We start from the raw sequence: 12,193 nt of genomic DNA on the forward strand, positions 1-12,193 counted from the left end.
TACTGACCTGAGTGCATAGCGTCCAATATATCAGACGGCCAGTGTAAATAAAAATATCACTTGTATGAACTTTCCGATTGTTGGAACGTGTTTCTGCAATTATTAAGACTGGTAATATGTAGATAAATTGAAATAAAACACAAAAAATTAACTTTATGCACTAATGGGTTAATGCAATACGTAAAAGGTGATTAGAATCTAATTATGATCGGGGACGGGAATGCAGTGGTAGGCCAAGGAATTGAAGGTAATCCAGTAAGAGAATTCTGATTGGGACAAAGGAATGAAAGAGGAAGTCAGCTAGTTGAATTCTGCACTGATCATAATTTAGTCCTTGCTAATACTTGGTTCAAACACCATAAACGACGACAGCTTTATACGCGGATAAGACTTGGAGACACAGGAAGGTATCAAACAGACTTCATTATGAGTAGGCAGAGATTCAGAAACCAGATGTATTACAAGACGTTCCCAGGAGCTGACTTGGACTCTGACCACAACTTAGTGGCAATGTTTTCATCTGAAGTTGAAAACACTGAAAAAAGGGAGGAATACCAGAAGATGGGATCTAGATAAGTTGAAAGAAAAGAGTGTGAAGGATTGTTTCAAGGAACATGTTGCACAAGGACTAAATGAAAAGGCTGAAGGAAACCAGGACCATAAAGTAAGGGCTGGCCCACTGCAGCCTGGAATATATCACCTCGCTGAAGCGATGCGTGGCGGCATGAGCCAAACAGAACTGGGCAGCACTTCTGTAAGCCAGGTACACAGCTTTCTGGTCTGGTTTAATTCGTACTATTGCCACATCATACTATTATACCAATAACAAATTCTGGTACCAGAGCCTTCACTCTAATAGTTTATTAATATAGCTGTTCATAAACATACAGTATATACTTTTGCTTGTATATACTTACAGTGCAGTAACTGCAACCACCTTCCGGTATGATCCCTTCACCCAGAAAATTAAAAGTTTGATATAGTGATGCATGTCAGCAAAACCCCATACCTCTCAGAGTCTGCAGGATTAATAAAATATATGTTCTGTGTTTATATTTCGAGTTCCTCCCACATTGTCCCGCAGCCTTCTAAATCAGGAACTTTAATACCTGAAGATTCTATAGTGGTGATGATCATTAAAAGTAATTTTTTTTTTTTTTTGCTATTTTGTTTTACGTCGCACCGACACAGATATGTCTTATGGCGACGATGGGAGAGGAAAGGCCTAGGAAGTGGAAGGAAGCGGCCGTGGCCTTAATTAAGGTACAGCCCCAGCATTTGCCTGGTGTGAAAATGGGAAACCACGGGAAACTATCTTCAGGGCTGCCGACAGTGGGGCTCGAACCCACTATCTCCCGATTACTGGATACTGGCCGCACTTAAGCGACTGCAGCTATCAAGCTCGGTCTTTAAAAGTAATGATTGATTCATAGTCTTATAGAAATTAAAACACAAAGGCTGTTTCCACTGAGCGCACAGTCCTCTGATTAGTGCTACCAGAACTTTTGAATGGGGACCAAAAATTTCGTCCATTCCAACATCATAAACAACCTTGCTGTTTATGTGCATTTTATCAAAGCTCAGAAAACAAAGTGTATAATGGGTCAATTTTCACTAGATTTTTACACCAACTTGAGTACATTATCAAGAATACCGAGACAACAAGTAAACTTCGCGCAACACCTGCTTAAAGTTGTTTATGAGGGCAAAGGGAATCCAAAGCTTGTCCAGAAGTTTTAATTCTTTATGTCGCTCCAACACAGATATGCCTTATGGTGACGATGGATACGAAAGGGCTAGGAGCGGGAAGGAAATGACCATGGGCTTAATTAAGATACAGCTCCAGCATTTGCCTGGTGTGAAAAAGGGAAACCACAGAAAACCAACTTCAGGGCTGCAACAGTGTGGTTCAAACCCACTATCTCCTGAATGCAAGCTGACAGTTACATGACCCAACCCACACAGCCACTCGCTTGATCTTCCAGAAGTGGTAGACTTTATGTGATAAGGCCCTTATCATTACTGACTGGGAAATGTCCTTGCTTGTCCATCGAGTAATTTTTCCACCATGTGCCAACCTCATCTGCATAGGTGTGAGCAGTCGGGCGAGCCAGTTCATCAAAGGAGAGTTTTCATTTTGCATTTAACGATGCATTGTTCTAGTTGGATTTTCCAGTCTTTCCAAGCCAGCTAAACAAGTTTTTCTTACTTTAAGTCACAAAGTTGAATTTGAATTTTTTTTTAGAGGTAATCCTAACTTTTTTATTTTTTACAATCTGCTTTACGTCACACCGACAAAAACTATTTGTCAAGACATCTTCATAATCAAAGGTAGAAAAATGTTCGCTGCATATATATGCATTTTTTACAATTAATACGTGTTAAAAATTTGTAAGCGTGAGATGTACTAAACTATGGTGCAGTAATTTTCACGTTTGTCAGCATCTGATTTCTTGGGGAATAAGTATAACAATATTCCGTCTAAAATTGGGTGGTATTTCTCCTGAATCATACATCTTACACATTAAATGGAATAATCTCCCCGGGCTGGTTTCTCTGAACACGGTCAGTAATTCTGAGGGTGTCTCTTCAGTTCCAGGTGCCTTGTTCGTATTACAGTCTCTCAAAGCTCTCTTGAATTCTGACCTCAAAATTGCGTCTCCCATTTCATCAGCATCAACCGCCTCTTCTTGTTTCAGAACCTTGTCATCTACTTCTTTCCCTTGATACAATTGAGGAGTGGAAATGGAAAACAACCTAAGTGCCAGAAGGTACCTAGTGAAGAAATACGGACAAAATGATTGCTGTCAAGAATATGGCACTTACGTTGTTCTCCATTTCCCTCTGCTGGCACATGTGATGTTTTCCAGGTTGTTATCTACACAATAATCAATTACCTATCATTCTGTTTTGGAACATACTCAGTGCATTTAGGAACACTTTATTAAGTGGTAAATGTATGTACTCATCACATTTTATCTTCCATACATTGTGATGAAAGCCTACATACTATCTAATATGAAAAGGGTAACAAATGACACATTTCTAGTTAAGTTTTATGATTGTGCACATTGTGAACGACAAACCAAGTATCTTTCCTACAGCATAGAACATGTTAAAGATCACTGTAATCATCACTATGAAACGAAACATACAATACGTGCAGGACGTGTTATGAAGTGGATAATATCTGCATACGAATGTTACACGGTACATGGTTATAAACACAAGGTTTCTTCTCGACACAGCTGACGATAGTAATCTCTATACTTTACACCTAAGTAGTCACAGAGCACCAGCAGATCTTTCTTCTTTTCTGTACTGATATGATGATGCTTCTGCCCACGGGGAAGCTGTGATGGTGCAGGAAGCCCCCACATTTTCTTTGTTTTCTCAAATATCTTGTAGGACACCCAATCACTATCGAATGACATTCTGATATGTATTTCTTTAGGGTGTCAGTTACTCACTCTAATATGTGTGGCTTTACTGGGCTGCAGCTTGGTAGTATTGATGCAGGCGTTGGCGAGAGCTCCAAAGTCAAACCAATCATCTTTACCCATTTTAACTATTTTGAATGGGTTTTTTGGTCTGCGGACTTAATAACGGCCTCATCTGGGATCATGGCTTTCATTACTTGTTTCCTTTTATCAGTGAGACCAAAGTCCCTGTCACATGTCATAAAACTATGTCCGGACACGAAGAATTTTAAATCAATAGTATCAAAATGGTCTTTAGCAACTAAATAAATGAGTGTCATTATCATCATCCTGTTTTTTGTCTTGTGATGCGCAGTTGTCACACCATATAACAACGTTTCATTTGTATGTCCGGACGTCATAACTTTGAATAAACAAGATGATATTTCATTACCCCCTCAACCTCCGCTCCCTTCATCCCATAAGCAAATGGAACTGTTGTTGGTGCCTGAATCATGTATGCATTGATTATAGCAAGCTAGTTGTCGTGAGTAAAACATACTGGAATGCGTGAGAGTCGGAAGAAACAGAACCTGTTGCATATCCATACTCACCGTGCAGGTACTACTAGTGGGTAACTGAGAATCACAGATATCACTTTTCATAAGTGTTTGTGTTTTTTCCGCTCGCTCTACATGTAGTTGTAGTTCACTGTTGGCTTTATGTCATTCCGACTCTGAAAACATGGCTTTCACAGCGGCCTGCAGTTTGTCACAACGCTGGGAAGTGTCTGTTCTGGGCTTAGCAATGGAGAGTGTCTTAAAATCGGTCTTGAAGACACCGCAATAGTATTTGTATGTCACCTTATTGTCTGGATACTTTTCTTTGCACGCAGTAAACATCCGGTGGTAACTTAAATCCAGACTGAGATATTCTTTCTTCGATTTCTTCCTACCATAATGACTGCATTCTCGGGGAAAGGAATTTATATGGTTTTTCACCAGATCCTTATCATTTGTGGAGAACTTAACCTTATACCTGTTTGAGCATCCATCTTCATAAACAATAACACCTTTCTTTTTCTTTTCTTGAAGTGTCCGAAGCCGCCGATTTATCACAGCAAAGATGCCCTTGAATGTATTACTGCCCACTTGCACATGCTCACCTCTTCCATTAGGGACACTGTAGCACACTGTTACTTGTTGGCTGTATGTTCCGTTACAAGTGATGAAATTCATTTTTCGTCCATATTGAAAGTGTCATAAAATGTATATAGGAAAATATTTAATATTTATTTCCACCTATTCAATACAATACAAGATGTTGGCATTTAAGTTAAAACATTTTTTTTTTTAATGTGAGACATGTTTCGCCTCTTACTGTGAGGCATCTTCAGTCACTATCAAAACCTTATTTTTTTGTCAGGCAATAGGTTGAAATTATCCTAAAATGTGTTTGATAATGATTGTAGGTGAGATAAAAATTTTACAATTATTGTAAATATGTTCATGAATAACTAAAAATCTAATATAATGATCAACTCATGTGTTTTCACTTGATGAATAGGACGTCATTTCATGGTACAGTAGCAAGATGGCTTGAAGCCTTAGTCAATACCATATATCCAACACATAGTGGAAAGCATATTTTTTTTTTAAAATTACAGTGAAGATATACAATACATTCAAATTATATTTTAAAAAATGATATTTAAAAAACTAGTAGATTCTTAGGCAGTACACCTAAAGATGGAGGTGTCATAATTATGAGTGACAGTTGATGGCTTAAAGCCGTAATCAATGTTTGAAATATAAGTAAAGTAACGTGCTAATATATAATGAATAAATATGAAATAAATTACATTGTTGAATATAAAATGTAAAGGAAAAACATTCCAATTTTGCTGGACAAATATTATTTAACGTTAGCGTATATTTGCCCGTGAGGTTTAATGGTCAACAGTTCGTAGGTTCTACAACTGTCACTCATAATTATATGACACCTCCATCTTTAGGTGTACTACCTAAGAATCTACTAGTTTTTTTAAATATCATTTTTTTTTTTAAATATCATTTGAATGTATTGTATATCTCCACTGTATTTTTTTTATTTTTTTAATATGCTTTCCACTATGTGTTGGATATCTGGTATTGACTAAGGCTTCAAGCCATCTTCTTGCTACTGTACCATCAAATGACGTCCTATTCATCAAGTGAATTACACATGAGTTTATCATTATATTAGATTTTTAGTTATTCATGAACATTTTTACAATAATTGTAAAATTTTTATCTCACCTACAATCATTATCAAACACATTTTAGGATAATTTCAACCTGTTGCCTCACAAAAATAATAAGGTTTTGATAGTGACTGAAGATGCCTCACAGTAAGAGGCAAAACATGTCTCACTTTTTTTTTAAATGTTTTAACTTTAATACCAACATCTTGTATTGTATTGAATAGGTGGAAATAAATATTAAATATTTTCTTATATACATTGTATGTTCCGTGTCGTCTTCTGTTTACGTTCACAAGTTTCAGTCTATTTAAAAGGTATACCTTGCTCATTTTCGCCCAAAGTGTAAAATTGGGTGAACAGACACTCCCTGTACTCGCCAAGTGACGTCTTACAAGCATATTTACTCTTACATGTAAGTTGTTCTGATGGTGTTTTCTTGCCAGGAATCTCATGACCTGTAGATGATGTGTAAGGTTTACCAGTGGTACGTTTCTCCTTACACTCTTTGTTTATCGTTGATTTGTAAACCTTGCGAGACGTATGAGGTTCCATGTAAGTTCATCAGCATTACACACACACAATGTAATAACGTGTCACACAACCACTATAACAGCACTGGCCAGTATGATGTAATGCTGTGCGAGCTGCGGCAGTACACACATTGATGACCGGACCTCCCTAGGCACTTGCGTCTCTCTCCAGGCCACGGTCACTGGCACTAGTGTCTGCTCGAAATGCTAACGCTATCTGTGTACCCTGCTTGGAACAAATATAAATGTTTCTGGTACATGAATCCTTTCCAGAGGGATCACCACAACACAGACTCATGTCGTAACATAAACCTCAAAATGACATTTCCTGCACTTACGTCATTTTCCATTTCAACTCCTCAATTGCTTAATATGCTCCTGCCATCTTTCTGCCTTGTCTACTTTCCCTAGCACTGGTTTTCCATCTAAGCTCTTTATATTCATAAACCTAATTTTCCTTTCTCAAAGGTTTCCTTGATTTTCCTGAATGCTGAAGATGAGATTAAACTGAATCACAAATGAAGACACACTGAATTAAATTTGTGAGAGGAGAATATTTTGATAAAATTTGACCAGAAGAAATAGAATGATAGGACTCATGACCCAAAAACAACAACAACAACAACAACTTTCCCCTCCTCCTTGGGAAACTCTGGACTATTCAGTTCCTTTCTGACGTCATCAGATTCTGAGCGATCATCTTTGAAGAGATCTACAATATAGTTCTTCCGTACTACTTGTTGTTCTTCCTTATCTACAAGTTTATTCTCAGTATCTAAAAGTTTTGCAGCCATTCATTTCCAGAGGGTCTTATTGTCTTTCACTCTCTTATGCAAATGCTTTTTTCAACTATCTTATTTCTTTACAATGTTAATTAATCCACAGTTCTTTAGCTTCCCCTAATAGTTGTTTGGATGTTCACTTAAGCCATCTTGTTGTTCTTGTTAACTGTCCAATGTTCCATTAGCTTAAGAATATTCATAAAGAAATAGAGCCTTGTGCTATGTAATGTATAAATGTGCAAAATTAATGTATTAAATGTTGAAACTTATACAACCCAAAAATTTTCCCAATACCCAATGATAAAAAACATGAACAATCAAATAAAGCGCTCGAGATCAAATGCCATTTGAGCAAAACCTCATTTCCGTTTACTTTGAAGCAGAGCTTGACTTAACCCCAATTGGCAGGTTTAGTTGACTGGCTCTTACAAAATAAAATTTCTTGGCCACCACAGGAGATCAGAACATGAAAGTCACAACAAACATTTCAGAAGTTATGAACAATCACACACTAATTCTTAACGTAGTTCAGTTTCTTTGTGTTGCTGTAGGTAAAGTACATAAAGCATAAAGTATACAATCTAGGAACGTGCAACTTAGAAATTTTACATTGTGTAACATCTAGTAGGAGAGAAATGTGTTCATTGCCAATGCTAGGGACCCACCAACTCACCCAAATAAAATGAAATGGCGTACGGCTTTTAATGCCGGGAGATCCCAGGTCTTTTGATTTGACACCAGCAGGCGACCTGCGCATCGTGATGAAGATGAAATGATGATGAAGACAACGCATACACCCACCCCCACCCCCCCGTGCCAGGGAAATTAACCAATGATGGTTAAAATTCCCGACCCTGCCAGGAATCGAATCTGTGACCTCTGTGACCAAAGGCCAGCACGCTAACCATTTAGCCATGGAGCCGGACACCTCACCCAAGAAATAAATTTACTGTTATAGCAAAATAGTAGTAATTGTAGGACATTTTCCATACATCCCGGGTGAAGAGCCCTGCCACTGGCTGAAATTTATTAATATCATGTCACTTCCAGAATTCAAAAAGCATGGACACACTCCCTTTGAGAGGCCCTTTGCCAAGCACCCCTGACGTATTAGACCAATGAGTTTTGTCCTATTCAAGACATGCGCAGATCAATAATTAATATACACACCTTGGAGTATTTACAGTTGGTAATCGTGTGAGAAAATAAGGTAAATGACTAGGGAAAAGAGAACATTTGTCCTGTTTCATTTGCTTCCTTGAAGGTGGTAGACAGGATAAAACATCTCCTGTTTCAGTTAGCATGCAGGGCTCATGACTTACAGAGGATGATAGTCAGTGAGATGATACAATTAGGGAGGCCTTTATTTCTGAGAGTCCACCAAAGATCAGATAACTTTCCACCATTATGCTGGTACTCTGCACTGACTGCTATGGCTTTATGAAACAAGTATAAGGATCATCTCCTGGATCGAACATTAAGAGATATTAGGAACAATAACTGAATCATGGGAAGCATCACAGTCCTGTTTATGGGTGACTTCCATCCAGACTCTCCCTGTTATCCCAAGGAAAAGGTGAGCTGATGAATTGGATGCATGCCTGAAATGTTTGGTCATCTGGCACTCTTGAGTCTTACCTGCAACCTGAGAACCTGCCTAAATGGTGACATTCCATGCAAAGAGTTTGCAGACACCCTCTAGATGATTGGTGAAAGGGCACTGGAAGATGATGATGAAGGGATCACACTTCCAAATGACCTATGTTCAATGTCCTGGATACTGAAACCCTCACAGGAGCTATCAGAACATTCATACCCTCATGGTTATATGAACATGTGATACTCTCTTCCAGGAACGATCTAGCAGAGACTACTAATAATATAATTCTCAGCAAGTTTAATGTGCATGAAGTCATTGTACACCTCTGTGCACACAGTAGTTGATGAGAAAGAAGAAGCAGTACACTACCCTGAGGAGTTCCTCAGCTCAGTAACAGCTCCTGGACTTCCGGGCATACGATCTGCCTGAAAGTGGGAGCTCCAATTATGCTACTTTGAATCTGAACACCCCCAAACTTTGAAATGGTGTTTGCCTTAAAATTAAAGCCCCCTACAAGTTTTTTTTTTTTTTTTTTTTTTTATTGAGGATATGATACTGACGGATGCAATGAGGACGAGTCTATCTTTATCCACCGAATTCCCTTACTGCCCACAGTTTTCAGCATGCTTCTAATTCTTGATGACTCAGGAACAGACACTTCAGGTTGCAGGCATTGACGTGCACTCAAGCTGCTTCTCCCACAGACAGCTCTAAGTCGCCTACTCCCATCAAATATGTGAAAAGAAAATTTTGAAACTGGTACTCTACTTCATTTTTTGCAACTTTTTGCAACATAATCTTTGAATACTGATGTAACAATTTAAGTTTTATAGATGTGTTTCACATACGGTACCTTCATCTTCAAAAAACTATCACTGCTACTGTGTGTAGCCAACAACTAAGACAATTCACCACCGCTGTTGAAGACAAACAACCAGGATGTCCATCTGTTACTGCACGATAATGGATATTCACATTTGCCCAAACTGACCAAAGAAGTTATTTGAAGAACTCAGCAGGGAAACCATTCCACACTCCCCCCCCTTGACTTTATGCCTACCGAATTTCACCTTTTCTCCTCACTTGCACTCTCTCTCTCTCTCTCTTTCTCTCTAATCACATTCAGGGCCAAATCTTCCCTGATGAATTGGCTCTTGACACTTCACTCACTGATTTCTATACAATAGTGTATATCAACTGATTATGTTTGCATTACAGTAATTATTATTGTAGTACTGTAAACGGTGTTAATGAACTTGAGCATATTTGATTCCTATTAGATCCGTATTGACTAGTAACATTCAACAAACCTGTGAAACAGGGCTAAGGTATGGTCTGCCTGTCAATACAATAATAACATTATGCAATAGTACTGTATATGTTTACTTATATACAACATCCTAACATCGTACCATGACGAATAAAAGAACAAGTGTGAGGACTCCTCGAGTTCAAGGGCGCCCCGCCAGGCAGCGCTTGAGTGGCCAAACTCCACAGTACCCATCAGCTGGTCTAGGGAATGATGCCAGAAGAAACGTATTACTCCGTAACTGATAAGTATTCACTGTCTTTTAAAAAACAATGAGAGATTACAATTAAAATACCATGGCAGGGTACAATGGAAAATCATACATGAAAATAAGAGCTACATCCTTCATCACATGTTGCGGAAAGCACAGGTTACTTGACTGTACATATACAGATAAACAGCACATAACTCCCAGCATATTGAAACAAACACTTATGAACTATTTAAAGGTAATACTCTACTTACCAACTCAATTTATCAGTTACTGGACTTTCAAAAGTTTGCATGAAGATTTGGCGATGTTCGAGATTGTAAAACTCGCCGGATTTCCTTTGTTATGAGGAAAAATTGACACTTCAGATAATGAGAAGAAGGTCTGGGGATTATATCCATAACATGTTGAAGACAACAGCCAGCTCCTGAAGGATCAACTGAATTTTTTTCTATGGAATTTATACAATCAAAAATTATTCCGTCCCACATCGATTTTCTTTTCTGCTAGTTGCTTTACGTCGCACCGACACAGATAGGTCTTATGGCGACGATGGGATAGGAAAGGGCTAGGAGTGGGAAGGAAGCGGCCGTGGCCTTAATTAAGGTACAGCCCCAGCATTTGCCTGGTGTGAAAATGGGAAACCACGGAAAACCATTTTCAGGGCTGCCGACAGTGGGGTTCGAACCCACTATCTCCCGAATACTGGATACTGGCCGCACTTAAGCGACTGCAGCTATCGAGCTCGGTCCACATCGATTTTGAGTTCAGTATTCAATTAATTGCTTGAACCATAGTCTTATTTCGGTGAGAACTGAAAATTTACTTTGATTATTCTCACATAGAGAATGGGCACAGGACGAACACTTAATAAATTTAGAAGCGTGATTAACAACGTACCCAGTCCGGCCCCGCGGTGTACGGGACAATGCGTCTGCCTCTCACCCGGCGACCCCGGGTTTGATTCCCGGCCGGGTCAGGGGTTTTTAATTGAAAATGATTAATATCCCTGGCCTGGGGACTGGGTTTTCATGTCATCCTTAACGTTCCTTTCCTCACATTCAACACTTAACACTTCTGCCAGTTACAAAATACACGCAGGTTCCTCACATATGGTGAAAGTAGGGGCGAAAGATCTTTCTAGGTCGACACCCCGAATTAATCAAGCCACATAAGATACATGCTTGAAGTACATAACATACAATGTACTGAGTTTAGGAACTGAGGGCAAAGAAAATTCAACATATTCAATGAAATATCTCGCACAGTAACGTCTCCCGTACTTTTCTATACCCGGCTTGCCGGAACTACTGGAGCACGAGTTGGATATAATCGCTTGCAGTGGCGGGACCCGGGACCACAAACTACCATGCTATAATGGCTGAGTCCTCACACTTGATCTTATATTCGTCATAATCGTACTGTACATGTTTCGAGAACAGATGTATTCTCCTATTTAGTTCTTTTTCCGGGTTGAACCGTTTGTTGTTTTCTGTAAATTCCGTACAGTTTGCAGACATTTCGAATACACTCTTTATGTATTCCCTTCTTCAGCGACAAATAAAATCTCAAAATCCCTAAGGGGAACGCACAACAATGTCAAAACAAACATTCACATTAAAATAAATTGCTTGTTCATTGAGCTGCCACAATAGTGTATTCCGTACAACTTACAATGTAAATACAGCCTGCTGCCAAACGTGGATCTCTCGTATACCTTTGACAATGTTTTCCATGCAACACACGCATTTTCCACGAGCAAAATGAAAGAGATGATTGTCCTCAACACTCAACGTAATGTACGCTGTGTTGTGTGTTTAAGCCATCAGTCCATAGACTGGTTTGATGCAGCTCTCCATGCTGCCCTATCCTGTGCTAACCTTTTCATTTCTACATAACTGCTGCATCCTACATCTGCTCTAATCTGCTTGTCATATTCATATCTTGGTCTACCCCTACCATTCTTACTGTCCACACTTCCCTCCAAAACCAACTGCATAAGTCCTGGGTGTCTTAAGATGTGTCCTATCATTCTACCTCTTCTTCTGGTCAAATTTAGCCAAATCGATCTCCTCTCACCAATTCGATTCAGTATCTCTT

At 39.0% G+C, this 12,193-nt stretch overlaps 1 protein-coding gene across 3 annotated transcripts in view; it reads right to left on the bottom strand.

Annotated features, from left to right (window-relative positions):
* LOC136858262 (snRNA-activating protein complex subunit 3) overlaps nucleotides 1–12,193 on the bottom strand; it is a 118,232-nt gene that overhangs the window by 94,808 nt on the left and 11,231 nt on the right. The window lies entirely within an intron of this gene.

The sequence above is a fragment of the Anabrus simplex genome, chromosome 1, assembly GCF_040414725.1.
Source record: "Anabrus simplex isolate iqAnaSimp1 chromosome 1, ASM4041472v1, whole genome shotgun sequence".
Lineage (NCBI taxonomy): Eukaryota > Metazoa > Arthropoda > Insecta > Orthoptera > Tettigoniidae > Anabrus > Anabrus simplex.